The following is a 23,027-nucleotide window of genomic DNA, read 5'->3' on the forward strand; positions in this document are numbered from 1 at the left end:
GAAAATGATGCCTGCCAGTTCCTTTTCTCCTGGAGAAGTTTCTTCAAGAATGCTATTTCTCTCGGATATGATCTGAGATGAGCAACTAAGCTCCCATCTTTGTCCCAGCTCTCTTCAGATCCCTGTTTCCATGCTGTATTCTCCCAGGTTGTTTGCTGTGTCTTCTCTCCAAGAGCAGCCCAATGTCCTCTGAGCTCTTCCAGAGACAAGTGTACTAACTTTTAAAACTCCAGGCCCTAAGCCCTGCTTGATGCTAGAATTCTAAAATGCAGCCCTTCTTGCTATCCAAGGCAATTGTTATGGGGATTTATTTTCCCTGTGCATTCCCCTGTCTTACTCTGTCTCTGTCCCTTCTCCACAACCACATCTCCCACCCCACTACAGTGGCTGTAATCCTTTTCTCTCCCAAACCACATCTTTATACTTCCTACCTTCTTCAGTGTGGCTTTTCTCTACCTTAAGTTGTGGAATTTGTTCTGTCATTCTTCAGGTCAGTTTCTGGGATGTTTAAGATGATTGTGTTACAATTGTATCTGTGAGATGAGGAAAAGCTAGGTTCCTCCTACCATGCTGCCATCTTCCTCTCTCCAAGAATATATAAAAACAATTTTCAAAGATTTTTTTTCAGTTCCATTTTCTACTTTATTAAAAGTGATTAGAAATGCAAATGATTTTTTATATTGACCTTGTATCCAGTGACTTTGTTAAATTTATTCACTAACTCCAAGAATTTATTTATAGTTTATTTTGGGTTTTCTATACCCATACTCAAGGCTTCTGTTAATAATGGAAGTTTTACTTCTTTCTTTCCAAAATTTATATTTCTTATTTGTTTCCAACCTTATTGGAGAGGCTTGTTCTGCAGTTCAACATTGAATAAGTGGTGATAGCACACATCTTTATCTTCTTTCTATACACAAGAAACTTTTGATAATTTTTGCCAAATTTTTTTTTACAGATTATTAGGTTAAGGACATGCCCATCTATTCTTAATTTGCTAACAGTATTTATTATGAATGAGTTTTGAATTTTATAAACATAATATGATCTCATAAAAAAAACTTGGGAAATTTTACCTCTTTTTCTATCCTCTGAAAGAGTTTATGTAAGATTGTTGTTACATCATAAGTGAAAGAATTGATTTCATTGTTAGGCAATTAGTTATGGATTGAATTTCTTTAATGAATATGAAATTATTAATATTTCTTATTTTAATTTGATTAAATTATTTTGGACAAAATTTCCATTTATTTAAATTTCAGTTTTGTTGGCATAAAGTCTCCATACTATCCTCATGTTAACTTTGTAATATCTGTAGAATATGTGATTATAACCTCTTTTTTTCTTTCTTTTTTTTTTTTACTATCCTCCTTTTTAGTCCTGGGATTGGTTTTTCATTCATTCTCTCCTTTTTCTCTTGGTCAGTCTTGCTAAAAGATAAATAATTTTATTTGTTTTTTTTTTTTTTTAAGATTTTAGTTATATAAAAGAGAGAGAGAGAGCACAATGAAGGGGAGCAGCAGGCAGAGGGAGAAGCAGGCACTCCGCTGAGCAAGGAGTCTTCTACAGGACTCAGTCCCAGGACCCTATGATCATGACCTGAGCAAAAGGCAGACACTTAACCAACTGAGCCACCTAGGCATTGTATTTTTCCCTTTCCCCATATTTTGAGGATAATTTGCTGCTGTTCTTTTTTGTAGCTTTTTGAGGTAGAGAATTATAATAATTTTAATCTTTTCTGATTTTCTAGTTTATGGGTTTATATATAAACATACCCCTTTAGATAGTCCCACATGTTTTGATATGTGGAATCTTAATTTATTCAAATACATACTAATATTCATTTTTAAATACCCCATAAGTTATTTACAAGTATGTAGCTTAACTTCAAAGTATTTGGGGATTTTCTAGTTATCTTTTTATTATTGAATACTTGCTTAATTTCTCTGTGGTCAGGAGATGCTCTGAATTATGATGAGACTTGCTTTACAGCACAATAATTGGTCAGTTTTAGTAAATGTTCTATGTGTACTTGAATATAAAATGTATTCTGCATTTGTTGATGTTGCACTACAAGCATATAAATTAGGACATTTTGTTAATCAGGATATCTAAATCTTTTATTCCTTACTGAATTTTGGTTTGCTTTTTCTTTCAGTTAGTGGCAGAGGTCTGATAAAATCTCCAGCTGTAATTAAATGTTTTCCTATATCTCATACAATTCTGAGGCTTTTTGCTAGGGGTATTTTGGATCCATGTTATTAATTGCATTATAATATAAATTATGGAATGTTATGTTTCTGTTGAATAAACCCTTAGTTATTGTAAAAAGTTCCATTTGACCCTCATAATACTTTATGCCTCCAAGTGCAAGTTTTCTGTTTTATAGTATCCCTGGCTTTCTTTTACTCAGTTTTTACAGTAATGTTTTTTTCTTCATTTCACTTTCAATCTTGGCCTGTCTTTGTATTTTTCATTCCAGTTCTAATGTATTTTTTTTTAAACTGGGCATTTGGTTTATACCCATATATAAATAATACTCTATTTGGGTTTTGATCTACCATATTACTTTCTTGCTCTTGTCCAATCTCTTATTTTTCTATTCATTTTCTAATATTTGTAGGATCAATCATGTTTCATTATTCTATTTGTTCCCTTATTAAGCTTATCAGCCATATTGACTTTTGTTACCCTTTTATTAAGTTCTATCAAAAGTTCAGAAATAACAGAAGTAAAACCAATGAATCACCAAAGTAGTAATTCATAAAGGTATACTGTGCACCCACCAAAAAGGCACTTGGCAAACCAGGAGCACTCATACCAAAACACAGAATGAAGCTCAGGAGTATAAAGTATATTATAAAATGTTGTTATAATACAACTTATAGTGTGGAGGCAGTGACTATTTATTCCTTTTTTTTTTTTTTTTTTTACTATTTATTCTTCACATTGTTTGATTATAATATCAGAATTTTCTTAAATGGTAAGGAATTGGTTAGTGGTAACCTCATGCCAATTTTGGGAAACTTTTTTTTTTTTAAGATTTTATTTATTTATTTGACAGGCAGAGATTACAAGTAGACAGAGAGGCAGGCAGAGAGAGAGGAGGAAACAGGTTCCCTGCTGAGCAGAGAGCCTGATGCAGGACTCAATCCCAGGACCAATTCCAGGACCCTAGGATCATGATCTGAGTTGAAGGCAGAGGCTTTAACCCACTGAGCCACTCAGGCACCCCTTGGGAAACGGTGTTAAGTTTTGTTTATCATTTTCAAGGACATAACCCCTAGTGACAATGGAAGGCAATAGCATAAAGAAGACACTTTTCTTCTGGGTCAGGACCTTCATGTTTATATTTAGATTTCCTAAAGACCTCACAGACCAGTTTCAACCACACCTTCTTGTTCTCCCCACCTACTGGTTATTTCTCAGAGCTCCCTTGTGCTTTTATGGTAACCCTCTCTCTATCCATTTTGCCCCACCCCATGGCTGCTCCTGAGAAGTTCCTGTGGGCTGCTTGCTTAGCAGCAATGGTTACATTTTCAAGGAACTTTTTCCATCATAGAGATCTAAGCTCCATAGAAGAGCTCTAACCTGCTTATGTTTTCTAACCATGGTTGGTCATTTGTAAAGACCAGTTCTGGTCTGTGCCCTCTGGAAATTTTCTTCACCACTGTGATATAACCTGTTCCTATGGGAGCCCTGATTTTTTTTTTTTTTATAAGCCTGAATTTCAGCTTTGGGCTGAAACAGGGGCTGGTAGGGAGAAACTCTTAAGTCATCTGTTCTTTGAGTTTTCATTCTCCCTCAGCCTAGAAGCAACAGCTGTTTTTGTTTGTTTTGTTTTGTTTGCACATTCTACTTACGAACCTATTTTACTTCTTTTAATAGTTAGCTATCTTTGACTAGTGAACAAATTTTTACATTAAATTTTCTCAGCTCTAATAACTGGTTTGGTTTCTGTCTTCTGGCTTGATCCTGATTAATATGCTCTAATTCCCAGTAGTGTTTCCCATTGTTTATCATTTCTGGTGCTCTTTATTCCTTTCTGTGATTTCATCTGAGATAATTTTCTTTGTCTGAAGAGCACCCTTCAGTATTTTTCAAACTGCATGTCTGCTGAAAATAAATTATCTCAATCTTTGTCTAAAAATGCTTTATTTTATATTACTTAGTAATGAATAATTTTGCTTTGTGTAGAATCTGAGGTTGAACCTACCTTCCTTTCAGCACTTTAACAATGAAATTTGTTATCTTTGGCTTTATCATTTCTATTTATGAGTAAGCTGTTCATCTCATTCATGTTTCTTTGAAAGCAATGTCCCTTTTCTCTGGTTATTCTTTTTTTTTTTTTTTCTATTTGGAATATTTATTTAAATTTTTTTGAGATTTTTAAAAATTTATTTTAATTTCTAACTTTTTTTTTAATTTTTTATTTTTTATAAACATATATTTTTATCCCCAGGGGTACAGGTCTGTGAATCACGAAACAAACTGAGGGTTGCCGGGGGGAGGGGGTTTGGGAGAAGGGGGTGGGATTATGGACATTGGGGAGGGTATGTGATTTGGTGAGTGCTGTGAAGTGTGTAAACCTGGTGATTCTCTGGTTATTCTTAAGGTTTTAAAGTACACATACCAAAAACAAATGTAAGGTATAATTCTAGAATTAAAGTGTATAATTAGAGTTACTATTTAGACCACAATATATTCATTATTGGCTTTATTATGTTATTTTGACATCTTCTAATACCTTTCTATCTAAGACTTCATGAAATGCATTTTTTGAAAGGCTCGACCAAAGGAATCTCAAATAAATATCATCTTTATTAAGGAAGTGGGTTACATTTGGAAGAGATATGTTTTTGTCCTGAGGCATTCATGATATAAATATAGAGCAGGTAATTATGTTTTAAGTCTACTAATTGCTATTAAAATGAATATAAATCTACCAAGGATTTGAAATTTTTATAGTCTTTATTAAGTCAGTAACACATAGGTCACTGATAGATATTTAATGTTGGGGTCTTTGTCATCATCACTTACTGTTTTAAAGTTAGAGCATTATATTTTGAAAAAATACTTGTGGAGAAAAAAAATCTTTAAACAACTGTGGAGAGAAAGAGAAATACAGATGGGGAGGGGCGCCTGGGTGGCTCAGTGGGTTAAGCCACTACCTTCAGCTCAGGTCATGATCTCAGGGTCCTGGGGTCGAGTCCCACATCAGGCTCTCTGCTCAGCAGGGGGCCTGCTTCCCTTCCTCTCTCTCTGCCTGCTTGTGATCTCTCTCTGTCAAATAAATAAATAAAATCTTAAAAAAAAAAAAAAAAGAAATACAGATGGGGAAAGAGAGAGAAAAAAGAAAAGATATTTAACAAAAGATAAATATTTCAATGAACACCATTGGGAAAGAGTTATATTTATACCAGTCATATCTAAATATAATAGAACAATTCGGTATGCTGAAGACAAGGTATTAAAGTAGAAGTGTTTGGGCCTGAATGTTAACAGAGGCAGTCTTCAGATTTGAGTCAGGAAGAAGGTATTTTCTTCCTATGTTCTAGTTCTATATCTATACTTTCTGTGGGTGTAGATAAGCAGCACTTTTCATAAGCAGCACTGTCAGACCGAGTTAATTCACCTTGAAACTACTGCAATATAATCTTAACACCTACTCTCTCCTTTGGAGTATCTCAAATGTTTCAATGGTTAGACAGTGGACATTGACCTATATGGCTTTAGGGACAGTGGACTAGGATATTGCAGGATCTTACTGTTTTTAGTAGCAGTGCTGTTAATTACACAATGACATAACTTATGTGAATAAAACTAATGTTCTGTGTCATCCTAGGTCCTACAAAATAGTTAAGCAGTTTTTTTTCCAAAACCCAAAGTTATGTTTCTGATGGTCTAAATTAACATGATTATGTGTCAAGGTGTTGATTGTTAACTTTAGGATTTCTAAAAAATATTGAACTTTGGTAAGAGTGAAAAGAAAAAAAGAGAGTGAATGATTACAAGATAGACACCCAATAAATCTTAAGTAAATCTTTGATGTTGCTTGTAGAAATTACATATAAAGCATTGAGCATTATAGACTGAAGTTCCTACATTTCAAGAGTCATTTCAGGTATAAAAATCATCACACTATCATGAGAAAATTAACCTATTTTTTAAAAAAGTTAATTTTTAGAATAAGAATTATTTTATAAGACTAGGAAAAGATAAGAAAATGATAAACTAAAAATACTTCATAAATATATCATATTGACTACTTATATTCATGTCTTCAAAAGTTCTTTTCTATTTACCAGTAAGGATAATTACTTCTCTGTATTTGGTCAATAGTCAAGTTTTTGTTGAATTTAAGAGGTATGTGTTTTTGTATTACAAAAGGATTACAGTGTTTTTGGAAAAAATAATCTTATGGCACTCTCAGTGGGCATTTCTACTTGGAATTTCTTTTAAAATTTACCTTGTTATTTTCATTCCATCCAGAGCTGTTCTGTGCAAGGAACTCTGTTAGGCACAAGGGATACAAAGATGAGTAATATAGATTTCCTGCCATTAAGAAATGAAACATAAATTTGCAAGAGGATGCACTGTATTAGTTTAAATATGAATTTCATCTTGGTATTCTAACTTATCTCCAGGTTCCCAGGGAAGAAGTTTTCTATATATTTTAACAGATTTTACATCAGATCATAGCAGTGAATCAAAGTAATCTATATACAATATTTTTCTTCTTCTTCAGAATTATAGGATTTTTGCCCAGTTTAAATATAAAAAATAAATTCTTCTTCTTTCTTTTTTAAAGATTTTATTTATTTGACAGACAGAGATCACAAGTAGGCAGAGAAGGGGGGATGGGAAGCAGGCTCCCTGCAGAGCAGAGATGCAGGGGCTCAATCTCAGGACTCTGGGATCATGACCTAAGCCAAAAGCAGAGGCTTTAACCCCCTGAGCCACCCAGGCACCCCCCAAAATAAATTTTTCTTAATAAAAATTTAAAAACTATGTCTCACAGACAAAGTAACAAAACATTTCCAAAATTTTTTTTCAAATCATTATGTGTGTGAGATTTTTAGATTTTCTGTAAAAAAGTTTAAATCAAAATGAGTTTGTGAATATTTTTTTCTTATTCCTTAATTCCCTCTGTGGATAATCCCAATATGCATGAAATATCAAAACTTTTGAGGAGCCTTTGATTTAAAAACTCTATTTAAGTTTGTTTAGTCTAACATTTCCCACTTATTTAACCATAGATCCTCCCTTGTGAAATACATACATACACACACACACACACACACACACACACACACAAATATATACTATGGAAAACAGTGGACTAAGTTAGAGTTCACACAGCAAAGAAAATAACACCCAAGTTTTTATTCTGAAATCTGAGTGCTCTTGACTAACTGTACTTGCCTGGCCAAGTAATAGAAAGGATGTAAAGTTATTTTCACATGAAGATTAGGTACATGGCCCAGTAAGGCAACAGACCAAAAGGTGGGATATTGACCTTTTTTGTGTAAGTCAAAGAAAGAAGCTGTCATAGAGAGGGCAACAAATTTTTCTAGAAAAACCCTATGTAGTAGTTAACAACAAAGGCTGTGAACCTAGACTACTTGTGTTTCAATCAACTCCAGTTACTACAAGTGTGACCTTGAAAATTTTGCTTAATCTCTATGTGCCTAAATTTTGCTATATGTAGGTGGAAATAGTAATAGAGGCGCCCATAATCACATATCATAATCACTAAATTAGTATTGTTAAAATACTTGGAACAATGTGTAGCACATAAGAAAAAAGTACTTACGTGTATAAATAAATAATTCTCACAATTCTTTGTCTTTGTTGGGTCTCATAGTTGATGGATTACCTTCCTCCAATTAAGAGATCCATTTTTAAATTTTTTTACAAATTCAAGCTCACTGGGTTTACACTTATTAAATATCATGTTTGGGAAATTAACAAAATGTGTTTGTGGAGTGAATAAATAAAAGGAGAAGAGAAAATTTTCTTAACACAATCTTCAACTTGTGTTCATATCCAATATCTTGGGGCATGTTCACTGGAGAAACCCAACTACCCTTATGTAATGAGAATAGCAGATTATTTTCTATTTTGGTCCCTTTTGCCTCCAAATGTTTGCTTGTGGACTTGGTTACACAATATTAATAATAACAGCATATTTACTGAGTGCTTACCATATGCCCTGTGCTCTTCTTATTGATTTTAGTATAATTTTTTCACTGAATTCTTACAAGAATCCTCAAGTTAGGTATTGTTATACCTTTTTTATAGAAGGAAAAATAATGAAAAATGTATTCTTACTACTAAGCAAATTTAGAGTTTTAAAATATTTTAAAAATACTGGAAATATTTTAGTTCTTTCAACATAGAAAATAGTCCTTTAACAAGAGTCTTTCTAAGATGGGACAGCTGGAAAGAATAATTTGTAGATTACAGATAATGAATAGTCACAACTTGTCAGTTTATACATGAAAAGTGGTATCTCTTTTGATACTCACCAACCCCATGAAGTTGCTTTTATTATTCTGTGTTACAGAAGCAAATTGAAGGTCAGTGAGGTTAATTCACTTATCCATGTTCACAATGAAAATGGTCCACTTATCTCTTTAAAAATGGGCCAAAATATCATCTGAACATGAAATACCCATACCTTTGCCACTGAGGCTAGAGAAAGAAATGTTAGCAGTAATGGTAGACACATATGAAGCTATCAAACATAGGCAGGTCTCTAGTGCTGAGCTAGAAAAACAAAGCATAATTCAGAAAAAACTTTAATGGGAATTTTTTCTTAATGCTCATTTAACTGTGCAAAGGCTAATTATGGATTCATTTATCTCAAGAACAAAACATGGGGAAGTTGCTTTAGTATGTACTAAATAGGACAAACAATTATGAAATGAACATTTACATAATTTGATATTTCCCATGCAGGTATGTGAACATCTCTAAATTAAGCATAGGTCTTTGAACCATGCTGCAATTATAGGAACTGTCAGAGTAAAATTTATAGTGATTTTTTATTGTATCTACTTACATCTGGTCTCCCTATCAAAATGACATGGAGCAACCTCCAAACAGCATAAATATATACCTCCTATCCATGTGCATGTTTTGAAATCACTCCAATACATTCAAGTTTTAACAGAAAACACATTATTTTTCAGTTTCTGTGTAAGAAGCTTGCAAAGAGTCTGTCTCCACAGAGCAAAATAAATAAATGTCATGACTTTGTAATTATCATCTTGAAATCTTCTACATCTTAGTTTATCTATTTGAGAAAAAAATCTTTACAACGCATCGGGTACTGTTTATTTCATTGTAAAGGTTGACAACCCATCAACTAATTGTCAAGAAAAATCCAAGTTTATATTCAAAGTATCCAGCATTAATTATCATGAAAATGTGAAGAAAAACTTCTAGTTCACTTCTCACTTGTTCTAGGATTTAGATCTACTGCTTAAAATTTGATAAATTCTTGCATGACAATTAAATTTCCTTTGAATACAAACTATGCAAACTAAAAAGAAATGCAATTCAGCTCTCTCTTATTTATATAAATGCAAGGAAACAACAACACAGTGTCAACAATACCTGAATTAAAAACAGCACATTTAGAGCACTTCAAGTAGTTTGTTGTGGCCACTTTGTGGAACATATGATCCTGGGCTCTAACAGTAGGCTAACTTGTATCTGAATTGTACTCAGCTATGTCACTAACTCATTATGGAACAATGGGCTAATAACTTCACTTTTCTTAATCTCAATTTATGTAAATTTATATAAAATCATAGTGATTATAAATAGTCATTAGGAAATATATATTAAAATTATATATTACTATCTATAAATATTACTTAGTTTCCAACATAAAGGAATGCTATAAAACTAATATGAAATAATGAATTCTATCTCCACATTGTGCATTGTAAGTGGTAGATACTATTATTACTTTGGTTAGATTAAAAATCAGATTTTAACTGGAAGAGTCAGAGCCATGGGTTCCAAAATGTGTTTTGCCACGTAAGGACTTTAGATTTCATACTGTGGTAGACAAAAGAAAGCTACAGAAGAATTTTACCTGGAAGAGCACTGTGATACACTTTGCATTTTCAAAAATCATTTTGCTTACAGTACGGAGGGTGAATTGGAAGGAAAGCAGCTATAAGACCTTTTCAATAGTCCTTGAGAAAATAATAAAGGCTAGAAACAAGTCAACCACAGAAACAATGGAGAGACTAGAATCTGTATGAGATTATAAGGATCTGGAAATAATGGAGCACTGTTACTAACATAACTTTGCCACATGGAAAAGGGAGGAGCCAAGAATGACACCTAGCCTCCCAAAAGATGGTCAGGATGGCAAATGCAAAAGGAAGTCCAGGTTGGAAGGTGCAAGGGGGAAAGAGTAGAACTAAATGCATAAGGTAAAACTGGTTTTGAAGAAGTAGAGTTCAAGTTGCCTATAGGACATAAAAGCACAGAAGTCTATCACATAATTTGTTATACTAGTTTCAGCTTGGAGTTCAGGACTTATACTAGGTAAATGAAGTTATAAGACCATAAATAACTGCTTATTGAGATTAGATAGAATGATGAGAAGAGAGCTAAGAGCTGAACTTTAGGAAACCTCAAAATATAAAAGGCAGAAGAAAAGGGACTTAAAATGGAGACTGAGAAGGCACATCCATATAGTACCAAGAGATCAAGAGATAGTGACACCAACAGAACAAAGGTGGAAGTCTATCAAGAAGAAGGAAGTGGTCAACCCTGCTAAATGTTGTGGGCAAGTAAAGTAAGATAAGAAGAGAAGAAATACCATGTGACTGAACAATTATTGGGTTGCTCGTGTTATTTGCAGAGGAGTTTTATTGCAATAATGGGCATTGTAATCAGACTGTAGAAGGTTGAAGTATGAATGAAACACTCTGGTAGATGTTTTTTTTCCAAAATTGGACACAGACATAGTTTTGATTCCAAATCTTCTTCCAGAATCTTGATATACCCTATCAAAAGTGGAGCTTATTTCTTATTCCCTTGAATCAGAGTAGGACTTTGTGACTGTTTCAATAAACAGGATGAACTAGAGGTGATGGGCATGATTTCCAAGATTAGATCATAAAGGAAATAAAGACCCCCATACCCCACCCCCAGTCTTTCTCTCCCTCTCTCTATCTCTCTCATCTTTAGTTCTTAAAACCCACCAACCATGTTGTGAGGAAGCATAGGTCACATGAAGATTCTCCTGATAGGTATTCCGGCCAACAGACCCATCTAACATCACTCTGCTAACCCCAGCACCAGCTGCTTGAGTAAGCAATCTTTTCAATGATTTTAGCCCCTGGGCTTTGTGCTGTTCCAGCTAATACATTTGAAGCAGAGATGGGCTATCCCCATTGAGCCCGTCTCAAATTGTAGATGAAATGTTCTAGATGTTTTAGGCTACTAAGTTTTGGATAATATTTTACACAGCCATAGTAAATTGTGTAGACATAAAGGGAAAGAAACCATAAATTTAAATTATTCTTTGGAAGTAGTTAATATCAAAGAATTACATGAGAAAAAGAAATTAAAGCCAGATGAGCATAGAGGGTCAAGAATGTTTCAGTTTTTCCTTTGCTTATGAAAATAAGATCACCAGGAACCATATAAGATGTAATATGATGCATGTTAAGAATGGGAAAAAATGATTGGTGCAAATTCCATATCCTGGTGAATATAAAGGGTATCAGATAGAGAACATAAGTGGTGTGATTAGTTTGAATAGGAAAACTGATATTTGTACATATTTAGGTGCTCTTACATGTGGGAAAAGAAGCTAAAGAAGATTATTCTCAATATTTTAAGTCATCTCTATAAAATCAGAAGCAACATCATCTGCAATGAAGATGTGGTAAGATAGGTGATGGGGGAATGAGTAGAGTGTTTAAAAGCATCAGAGAGCTGTTAGCCACTAAACTGTTCATAGAGTAATATAAACACATCTTTCTATTCCATAGATTTAATTATCAAACATATCAAAGTTTCCTTATACTCAGTCCTTAACCCTAAGGTAATCGATATATAATCACCATTGATTAGCTTTTTCTATTCTTCTATTTTTGAAATATATGTAAGCAGAATCATAGAGTAAATATACTATTTTGTTTTGGGCTTATTTTGTTCAACATTATGCACATTAAATGCATACATGTCTTGCATATATGAACAGTTTGTTCATTAACATTACTGAATAACATTATATTACATGAATATAAATTTTTTTCATTTAATATAGGTGGATATTTTAGCTGTTTCAAGCTTGGGGCTATTAAAAATAAAGCTTCTATGAAAATTCTTGTGCATGACTCTGCAGCAAATATGAATGAGTTTCTGTTAATATATCTAGGAAAGGAATTGCTAGGTTACTAGGCATGCATGCTTTCACCCACTGATCTTATCAAACAGTTTTCCCAAGTGGTTTTACATAGTTTACATTTCCACAAGCAATGTATGTGAGTGAACATAAATTCGTGTTTCTTCACATTCTTGCCAACACTTGGTGTTACTGATCACTTTCATTTTAATTGTGCCAGTGTATGTGTTATACTTTTCATTTTTCTATCTGGCTTCTTGCCCCTTTTAATTAATCATTATTTTTATTTTTTATTGTGTTCTTGCTTTGTTTTAATTCTGGGTCCAAATCTTTTCCAGATATATGCACCACTGTTTTTTTTTTTCCCACTCTACAGTTTGCTTTCTCTCTCTCTCAATGATGTCCTTTGGAGAAAAAAAGGCCTTAATTTTAATCTCATCGAATTTTTTTTTTTAAATTTTTTTATTTTTTATAAACATATATTTTTATCCCCAGGGGTACAGGTCTGTGAATCACCAGGTTTACACACTTCACAGCACTCACCAAATCACATGCCCTCCCCAATGTCCATAATCCCACCCCCTTCTCCCAAACCCCCTCCCCCCGGCAACCCTCCATTTGTTTTGTGAGATTAAGAGTCACTTATGGTTTGTCTCCCTCCCAATCCCATCATATGATCTCCCTGATATGAGGAAGTGGTGATGCAACATGGAGGCTTAATGGGTAGAAGAAGAATAAATGAATCTCATCGAATTTATCTGGCATTTCCTTTGATGATAGGGATCTGAATTCTATTTAAGAAATTTTTGCTTATCTTAAAGACATAAAGATATTCATAAAATATCTCATGGCTAGAACTTGAAGTTTTAAAGTTTGCTTTATATGAACAGTAATTTTTTTTTTAAGATTTTATTATTTTGACAGAGAGAAAGTAGGCAGAGTGGAAGGTGGAGGGAGAGGGAGAAGCAGGCTTTCCGTTGAGCAGGGAGCTCCACATGGGGCTCCATCCTAGGATTTCAGGATAGTGACCTTAGATGAAGGCAGCTGCTTTAACCCACTGAGCCACCCAGGTGCTCCTCAACAGTACATTCTGAATGAAATTTTGTATATGATTTGAGGAGGAGTTCAAGCTGCATTGTTTTCTATACAAATGACCTAGCACTATTTATTTAAAAAAAAAAAAAAAAAGCATTCTTTCTCCATGCTGCTGGTGTCATCTGTATAAGCATGTCTATATCAATCAGCTTTTGGACTCTATTCCATGGGTCTGTTTGTCCAAGATACAAGAGTACCTTTTTGGTACTCTGTTTATGACTGTGCCTTTCTATTAAACCCTGACTCATGGTAGACCTCAAGCTTTGTCCTAAGACTGTCTTTCCTAGGAGTACCTGAGTTTGGTCAGTTAAGCAACCGACTCTTGATATTGGCTCAGGTCATGATCTCACCCTGCCTCAGGCTCAGCACTGAGCATGGAACCTCCTTAAGATTCTCTCCCTCTGTTGCTCTTTCTCTCTCTCTGAAAAGAAAAAGAAAAAGAAGAAGAAGAAGATTGTGTTGTCTATCATTTAATCATTGCATTTTCATTGTAGTTTAGAATAACTTGCTGTTTCCACAAAAATAAAGTCCTAGTATGACTTTGATTGAGATTTCAGTAAACCTATGAATAATTTAGAGACAATTGATATTTTTATAATATTGTAACATAACCCATGAAATTGTATGTTGTTTGGAGATTCATTCATATCATTGTTGATATCATCAATTTATTTCTTTTTATGACTGAGTAACATTCAGTTGTTGAATGAACTGCAGTATTTTATTTTATTTTATTTTATTATTTTATTTTATTTTATTTATTTATATGAAAGAGAGAGAGAGAAAGAGAGTGAGAGAGAACATGAGTAGGGAGGAAAGGGAGAAGCAGGCTTCCTGCTGAGTAGGGAGCCCAACGGGGGGCTCAGTCCCAGGACGTGGGGCTCAATCCCCAGACCCTGGGATCATGACCTGAGCCACCAAGGAGCCCAGTACCAGTTTTTTTATCCATTTTCCTAGTGAATGACATTTGATTTATTTCCACTTATTAGATATTATGAATAAAATTTCTATAAATATTCTAGTACAGATATTTTCTTAGATATGTTTTTAAATATCTGTCTTGAGTAAATACTGAGAATAGGAATTACCAGCCATTTGTGTATCTTTTGCAAAATGTTGAATTCTTTACCCAAAATTTTTTTATAAGATTTTATTTATTCATTTGACAGACAGAGGTCACAAGTAGGCAGAGAGGCAGGGAGAGAGAGGGGGGAAGCAGGCTCCCCGTGGAGGAGAGAGCGTGATGCGGGGCTCGATCCCAGTACCCTGAGACCATGACCTGAGCTGAAGGCAGAGGCTTAACCCACTGAGCCACCCAGGTGCCCTTCTTTACCAAAATATTTAAAGGGACTGTTTGCCATTCTATTACTGAGTTGTAGAAGTTCTTTCTGTATCTTGAATACCACTTATTTGTTAGATATGGTTTTAGAAATATTTTCTCTTAGGGGCACCTGGGTGGCTCAGTGGGTTAAGCCTCTACCTTCGGTTTGGGTCATGATCCCAGGGTCCTGGGATCCAGCCCTGCATGGGGCTCTCTGCTCGGTGGGGAGCCTACTTCCCCCTTTCTCTCTGCCTGCCTCTTTGCTTACTTGCGATCTCTCTCTCACTCTGTCAAATAAATAAATACAATCTTTAAAAAAAGTTTTTTCTGTTAGTCTTTAGTTTGCCTATTTATTTTCTTAATGGTATCTTTCAATGAGCAGGAATGTTTAGTGATAATAAAGTCTAATTTATTAAATTTTCTTTTGTGGTCATTAATTTTTTGTGATTGCCTAAGGAACTTCAACCCACCTATTGTTTAAGAATATATTCTCTTTGAAATATTTTTCCCCTTTGAAATTTTAGTTTTAATGATTACATCTATAATACATCCCAAACTAATTTGTGTTTATGATATAAGGTAGGGGTTAAAGGTTATTTTTTTGCCATATATATCTAGTTAACTGTTTGCTGAAAAGTTTTTCCTTTCTCCACTGGAATTGATACCTTTGTTAAAAGTGAGGATTTCTATGTTACAGAAAATAGAACTGCCCTATGACCCAGCAATTGCACTATTGGGTATTTACCCTAAAGATACAAATGTAGTGATCCAAAGGGACACATGCACCCGAATGTTTATAGCAGCAATGTCCACAATAGCCAAACTATGGAAAGAACCTAGATGTCCATCAACAGATGAATGGATCAAGAAGATGTGGTATATATACACAATGGAATACTATGCAGCCATCAAAAGAAATGAAATCTTGCCATTTGCAACAACATGGATGGAACTAGAGCGTATCATGCTTAGCGAAATAAGTCAAGCAGAGAAAGACAACTATCATATGATCTCCCTGATATGAGGAAGTGGTGATGCAACATGGAGGCTTAAGTGGGTAGAAGAAGAATAAATGAAACAAGATGGGATTGGGAGGGAGACAAACCATAAGTGACTCTTAATCTCACAAAACAAACTGAGGGTTGCCGGGGGGAGGGGGTTTGGGAGAAGGGGTTGGGATTATGGACATTGGGGAGGGCATGTGATTTGGTGAGTGCTGTGAAGTGTGTAAACCTGGTGATTCACAGACCTGTACCCCTGGGGATAAAAATATATGTTTATAAAAAATAAAAAATTTAAAAAAAAAGAAAAAAAAAGTGAGGATTTGTTTCTTAGTTCCTTATCCTATTTCACTGATGTATTTATCAATCCTTATACCAGCACCACACTTGAAAGTACTAGAAGATCTCTACCTTTGTACTTTTTCAATATACCTTGGATATTCCTTCTTTTATATCCCCACATAAAATTACACATCTCCAATCAATGAATGACGTGTTGTCTTTTAGGTTGGATCTTCTTAAAATTTGCTCAAAAGTTGTTGTTTTTTTTTTTTTCTTTTTTAGTTCAGAGTAGAAATCTTGTACATCTTTTAATACATTAACTGCTGAGTTTCTTGTTGCTATGGTAAAGGGAATTGTTTCTTAAATACTATTTTCTGATTGTTTGCTACTGGCATATAAAAATAAAATTGATTTTTCTGTATTTATCTTGTGTCCCTACAACACTGCTAAATTCAATATTCAGTTCTGTATTTGTTTTGTAGACTTCATAGGATTTTCCACATAAGTAATCATGTTATGTGTAAGAACACTTTTTTCTTCCTTGCTGATGTGTGCCTGTTACTTTTCTTTTCTTTTTTTTTTTTTTTTTGATGTTTCACTTTCTTTTATTAATTTTTTATTTTTTATAAACATATATTTTTTATCCCCAGGGGTACAGGTCTGTGAATCACCAGGTTTACACACTTCACAGCACTCACCAAAGCACATACCCTCCCCAATGTCCATAATCCCACCCCCTTCTCCCAACCTCCCTCCCCCCAGCAACCCTCAATTTGTTTTGTGAGATTAAGAGTCACTTATGGTTTGTATCCCTCCCAATTCCATCTTGTTTCATTGATTCTTCTTCTACCCACTTAAGCCCCCATGTTGCATCACCACTTCCTCATATCAGGGAGATCAAATGACAGTTGTCTTTCTCCGCTTGACTTATTTCGCTAAGCATGATACGCTCAACACCCAAAGAACAAATAATCCAATCAAGAAATGGGCAGAGGACATGAACAGACATTTCTGCAAAGAAGACATCCAGATGGCCAACAGACACATGAAAAAGTGCTCCATATCACTGGGCATCAGGGAAATACAAATCAAAACCACAATGAGATATCACCTCACACCAGTCAGAATGGCTAAAATCAACAAGTCAGGAAACGACAGATGCTGGCGAGGATGCGGAGAAAGGGGAACCCTCCTACACTGTTGGTGGGAATGCAAGCTGGTGCAGCCACTCTGGAAAACAGCATGGAGGTTCCTCAAAATGTTGAAAATAGAACTGCCCTATGACCCAGCAATTGCACTACTGGGTATTTACCATAAAGATACAAACGTAGTGATCCAAAGGGGCACGTGCACCCGAATGTTTATAGCAGCAATGTCCACAATAGCCAAACTATGGAAAGAACCTAGATGTCCATCAACAGATGAATGGATCAAGAAGATGTGGTATATATACACAATGGAATACTATGCAGCCATCAAAAGAAATGAAATCTTGCCATTTGCTACAACATGGATGGAACTAGAGCGTACATAATATATCTTTACATACTATATATTTTCTATTTATTTTCAACTTTTTTCTGTCTATATATTTAAAGTACTTCTCTTATAACAAAAATTGTTTGGTCCTGCTTTTTTTAATCCATTCTGATAATCTCTGACTTTTATTTTTTTTTTTATTTTTTTTTTATTTTTTTTTTAATTTTTTATTTTTTATAAACATATATTTTTTATAAACATATATTTCTGACTTTTAATTAGAGTGTTTACTACATTAAACTTTAATGCAATTATTAATGTGATTGAATTTAGGCCGTATGTTTTATTTTTCATTTGCTGTTTGATACTGCTTCCCACTCTGCGTTTTTAGTCTCTGTTACTCCTTTCTTGCCTTTGTTTAGATTATTTGAATATATTTAGAATTCTACTTTAATCTCTCTGTTGGTATTTTAGTTATACTTTTTTGTGTTGTTATTTCTGGTTGCTTCTCAAAGTATTTCAATATACATCCATAATTTTATGCAGTGTACTTAGAATTAATATTGTACTATTTCATACAAAAAAATGTAGAAACACTGTAACCACATTCACTTATCAACCTTCATCCTTTATGCTATAGTAATATTTCTAACATATATTATAACTTTCACTAGAAAATGTCATAACTTTGTTTTATATGTTAAGTATTATTTTAAAGGAATTATAAGATATTTACAATCTCCCAAATAGTTAACAAATTGTGATGCTATTTATTTTCTCTTACAGAACCAAATTCCTATCTGGTATAATTTCCCTTCAACTGGAAAGACTTTTTTTTAAAAATTCTTATAATATAGATCTGCCAGTGATAAACTCTCTTAGTTATCTTTTATTTTGAAATATCTTCATTTTGCCTTTTATGTTGAAGAATATTTTCATTGCCTGTAGAATTGTTTGGTGAATTTTATTTTTCTTTTAACGCTTTGAAAATTTTACCCTTTATCTTCTTGACTCCATAGTTTTTAATGATAGTCAGGGGTCAGAATTCTGAGATCATGATTACTATCTCCCCAGTTCCCACCTCAAGATGTTTGCAAAGGAGCTGAAGTTGGTGTTCTGGGATGCCCAGTGCATGAACTATGGCTGGCATGAGATGGAAGCACTGGTGTAAGCCTGAAAAACAAGCAAGGTCACCAACATGCTAGTTGTTCATGAACATGGAGACCCACCTGTGGGGTTCATTGTCAGCTATTTGTCTTTCAGCCTTACTGCTTCTTCCATACTGTGAATGTGATCATGTGTCATGATGTCTCCAGCCTGGACACCATGTCAAGCCAAGCCTTATCTCATCACATGTGGCTTCTCTCTCTACCTGGGCAAGAGAATACCTGACATATTCTGGTACCTGTTCCCTGTGCCCAAAGATGACAGACACCTGGTCATCACCATTTTAAACCAATATAATTACCTCTCCTTTCATGCATATGATCCACCTGGGTACAGTGGAGCAAGAGACCACAGCAAACATGGAATTATCTTGTACTCTTACACTAACACCTCACACAAAAGCATCTTCCTGAGCACTGAGTGAGCCCACTTACCAGTCAGTACATGGACCTGGACCCAGAAAGGAGGAGTCAGGATAAATTCTGTGTCTGTCTGTCTGTCTATCTGTCTGTCTGTCTCTCTCTCTATCACACACACACACACACACACACACACACACACATACACACACACGTCAGTGGCATTTCTTTTTCATCAATGAGGATGGCTTTATACTTGCTATAAAATCCTTGAAGGGTAACTCAAACATCTAGGTCTTTTTGCAGATAGACTCCATTTTGTCTTTTCTCTTGCAATTGGATCATATTTTCCTGTTTTTCATTTTTATATCATTATGGACATTGTGACTGCTGTGTTTGTAACTCTGATTTCTCTTAAAGGGTTAGTATTTATTTGTATTGTCTATTCTTTCTCTTGATCCTATTTCTTCATATGTCAAAAATACATGTATTTTAATGTCGTATGTTGCATCTGAAAATTTATGGGATTGGATAATATTATTCCCCTTTAGAGATGGTTTACCCTATTCACTGATAAGCAACAGAAGGTCTATCAGTTCAATCTATTCATGGAATGAACTGACTTAAAGCTGGTTTTCAGTGTCTGTTAGGCTCAAACTTTCTCTTTTTTGCCCATGTTCCTACAGTATAGCCCTCCAGGGAGCCCCGCTGACAGTCTAGGCTATATTTTAAAGCCCTTATTCCTAGGGGCTTCTAAACTCCATTTGTTTGCTCAACAGCAGAAGACTACCAAAATTCTACTCTGCTTTGCAATCACTTTTTGCTTGATTTCTTAGCTTCTTGTCATGTGGGCTGAAATAGCAAATGTTTTGGGCACTAAACATGTACTTCGTGTCAAGATGACTTATTTGCACCTTTCTTCTCACTGAGATCTTAAACTTTCAAATTCAGTCTGCTTTGGCTTCCCCAAACTCAACTTTTATCTTCCCAGACTGAAGAGATCATTTGAAATTCTACTGGCTTCTCTGCCAGTATCTACTCTGGCAAGCTTTTTGGTGTTTTGGTCTCTGGATCTATACAGAATATGAACAAATGTTCCTGCAGAAAGTTAGGCACACTTTAATAAATTTCCCTTCTCTGTTTCATATGGCCCCTCACACACCAGTACATTAGAACTCTGTCATTGTTGTTTTGTTTTTTAATTATTCTAGGTGAAAGTATTGGTCTGCTACACATTAACCATCATAGCCAAGAGACTTACATAGAATGAATATTTCTAGGAAATCGCTTAATTACAGGCATACTTTTTTTTAATTGAGCTTCTCTTTATTGTGTTTCACAGACATTGTATTTTTTACAAACTGAAGGTTTGCGGAAACCCAATGTCAAGCAAGTCTATCAGCACAAATTCTCAATAGCATTTTCTCATATGTGTCTCTGTGTCACATTTTAGTAATTCTTGCAATATTTCAAACTTTCAAAAATTTTTTTTATTATGGTCGTCTGTGATGAATGATTACAACTCACTGAAAGCTCATGATATTTAGCATCTTTTAGCAATAAAGTATTTTTTAATTAAGGTATGTACATTGGATTTTAGACATAATGCTTTTACACACTAAATACACTACAGCACAGTGAAAATATAACTTTTACATGCACTGGGAAACCAAATAATTCATTTCACTTACATTATTGCAATATTTGCTTTATTGTAGTGTTCTGGAACAGAACCTGCAATATCTCCAAGGTATACCTTTAATTTTATAACAAATGTCTATGATCACATCATATTTCATTGAACTGGTGTTCTTTTTTAAGATTTTATTTATTTATTTGACACAGAGAGAGACCACAAGTAGGCAGAGAGTTAGGCAGAGAGAGAGGAGGAAGTAGGGTCCCTGCCGAGCAGAGAGCCCAACACGGGGCTCGATCCCAGGACCCTGAGATCATGACCTGAGCTGAACACAGAGGCTTTAACCCACTGAGCCATCCAGGCACTCCGAACTGGTGTTCTATAACTTTCTCAATATCCTTCTTTGATATGTATAATGATGTACCTTAAAATTTTCTGCAGTTGACATCTAAATTTATATAGCTTTTTCTGAAGAATTATTTTTTCAGAATTAATTCAAAAATATTGTGCCATCTGCAATACCACTTACAAGTGTAATTGTTGCATTTTTCTTTCTAGTTCCCCAGCATTAAAGACTTTTATAATAAATAATTTTATATGACTTAATAATTATAAATAACATCTTATTTCAATATGAATTCTCTTGTATCACTGGAAGTGCTTGGCTGGCTCAGTTCTTGAGTCTGAGTCTCTTGATCTCAGGGTCATAATTTCAAGCCCCACATTGGGTGTGGAGCCTATTTAAAAATATAAATAAATTTGAATTCTCTTTGATCACTTACAAAGTTAAAAATTGTGTTATATTTGGGCATGAGGAGTAATTTCAAGGATGCATGTCAATAGAGCTGTTAGGTTAATATCCTTAATTATATCAATGGGTCAATCTATTTCTCCAGTTGTTTGTGGTATGTTTTCCATTGTATTCTTCTCAGAATTTTGTACAACATCTAAGACATAAAATGTACCCAGTCAACATTTATTAACCTGAATACATCTTTACTTTTCTTTTTTAATAATTTTAGACAGCCTTTGAGTAACATTTCAGAGGCTTTAGTTGTACATTGTATAAAATTGTGTCTTATCGGTTTAAACCATTTACCATGTGTCCAATATCTTTCTTTCCTGGATGCCTCATTCTGATCTATTTTATCATCATGAGAAATAATAATCATTAGTTGTATATCTGTGATCTAGAATATCTATCTAGAATTATATTGGTAGGTTTTTCTTTTATCTGTAACAAACTGCAAAGGGAACACAACTGTATTCCTGGACTTGAGCTGGCACATAATAACAGTTTTGAAAAATGAGGACATTATTCATAGCTGCTAGATAAAGCATGTCAGCCTAAGTTTTTGATTGGAAAAACAGTCAGCTCTGCTTGGCCATCATTCTCTAAACTCCTATCTTTCTGTAAGCAAAACTAATGTAGCCAACTTGTCATCAGTAATATGGTTTTGAGTTGCCTTTTTAGAAGTAGTAATCAATTTGCCATGATCTTTTCTTATATTGTAAAATTTCTCGACAAGCTGAACTCATGGCAAAGTAGTTTATTGTTATTAATGATATCTTCAGGAAAAAACATTTTCACAAAATACTTTAAAATGTACAATATACAATACCCTTTAAAAATTCTTAATATGTTTAAAGTTACTTGGAAGCATAAAATACATGCATCTCCATTTTCTCATAAAACCATTATATTTGCTATATTAAATTTAGAAGTATAGTTTATTTAAGCAATAACTACAATTATCCTGATTAAATTTTCCTGCAGTCTTGTTGTTTTTTTAAAATCTGAAAACATAAGCTACTTAACATTTAAGATTTCAAAATCTCTTGAGGTATTGAGAAGCAAGCTAAAATTTGTGAAAAAAAGAAGACATATTTTTAAATAAAAATAAACATTTAAAAAAAAAAGAATATGTACTTTGGCTATACACTTTTCCAGAGAAACAGACAGGTAAAAAATAACTTTTTTTAATGAGCCAAAAAAATACAGTAAAAAAGTCCTTTAACTCTTAAAATAAAATTGCATTTATTTGGTTTTATTTTCATACTAGAAAAAAATTTAAATATATTTTATTCCTCCACTATTCAATGGATATATACTCTTTGCATCATTTCTTTTATGTAGTTATCTATACTCTGGGGTTTCCTGGCTGGTGAAAGACATACATTTCAAGAGGTATCTAGGGAAGCCAATGTTAGTTTCCTACATTATCATTTTGTCAAATTGAAGACAATAAAAACATCAACTAAGAAAACCTAAGGTCTACAAATATAATTTCTCAATAGAAAC

At 34.1% G+C, this 23,027-nt stretch overlaps 1 pseudogene; it reads left to right on the plus strand.

Moving 5' to 3' along the window:
* LOC131810513 (U3 small nucleolar ribonucleoprotein protein IMP4-like) overlaps positions 1-19,154 on the plus strand; it is an 86,378-nt pseudogene extending 67,224 nt beyond the window's left edge.
* Positions 19,155-23,027: the final 3,873 nt, after the last annotated feature.

Source organism: Mustela lutreola, chromosome 10 (genome assembly GCF_030435805.1).
Source record: "Mustela lutreola isolate mMusLut2 chromosome 10, mMusLut2.pri, whole genome shotgun sequence".
Taxonomy (NCBI): Eukaryota; Metazoa; Chordata; class Mammalia; order Carnivora; family Mustelidae; genus Mustela; species Mustela lutreola.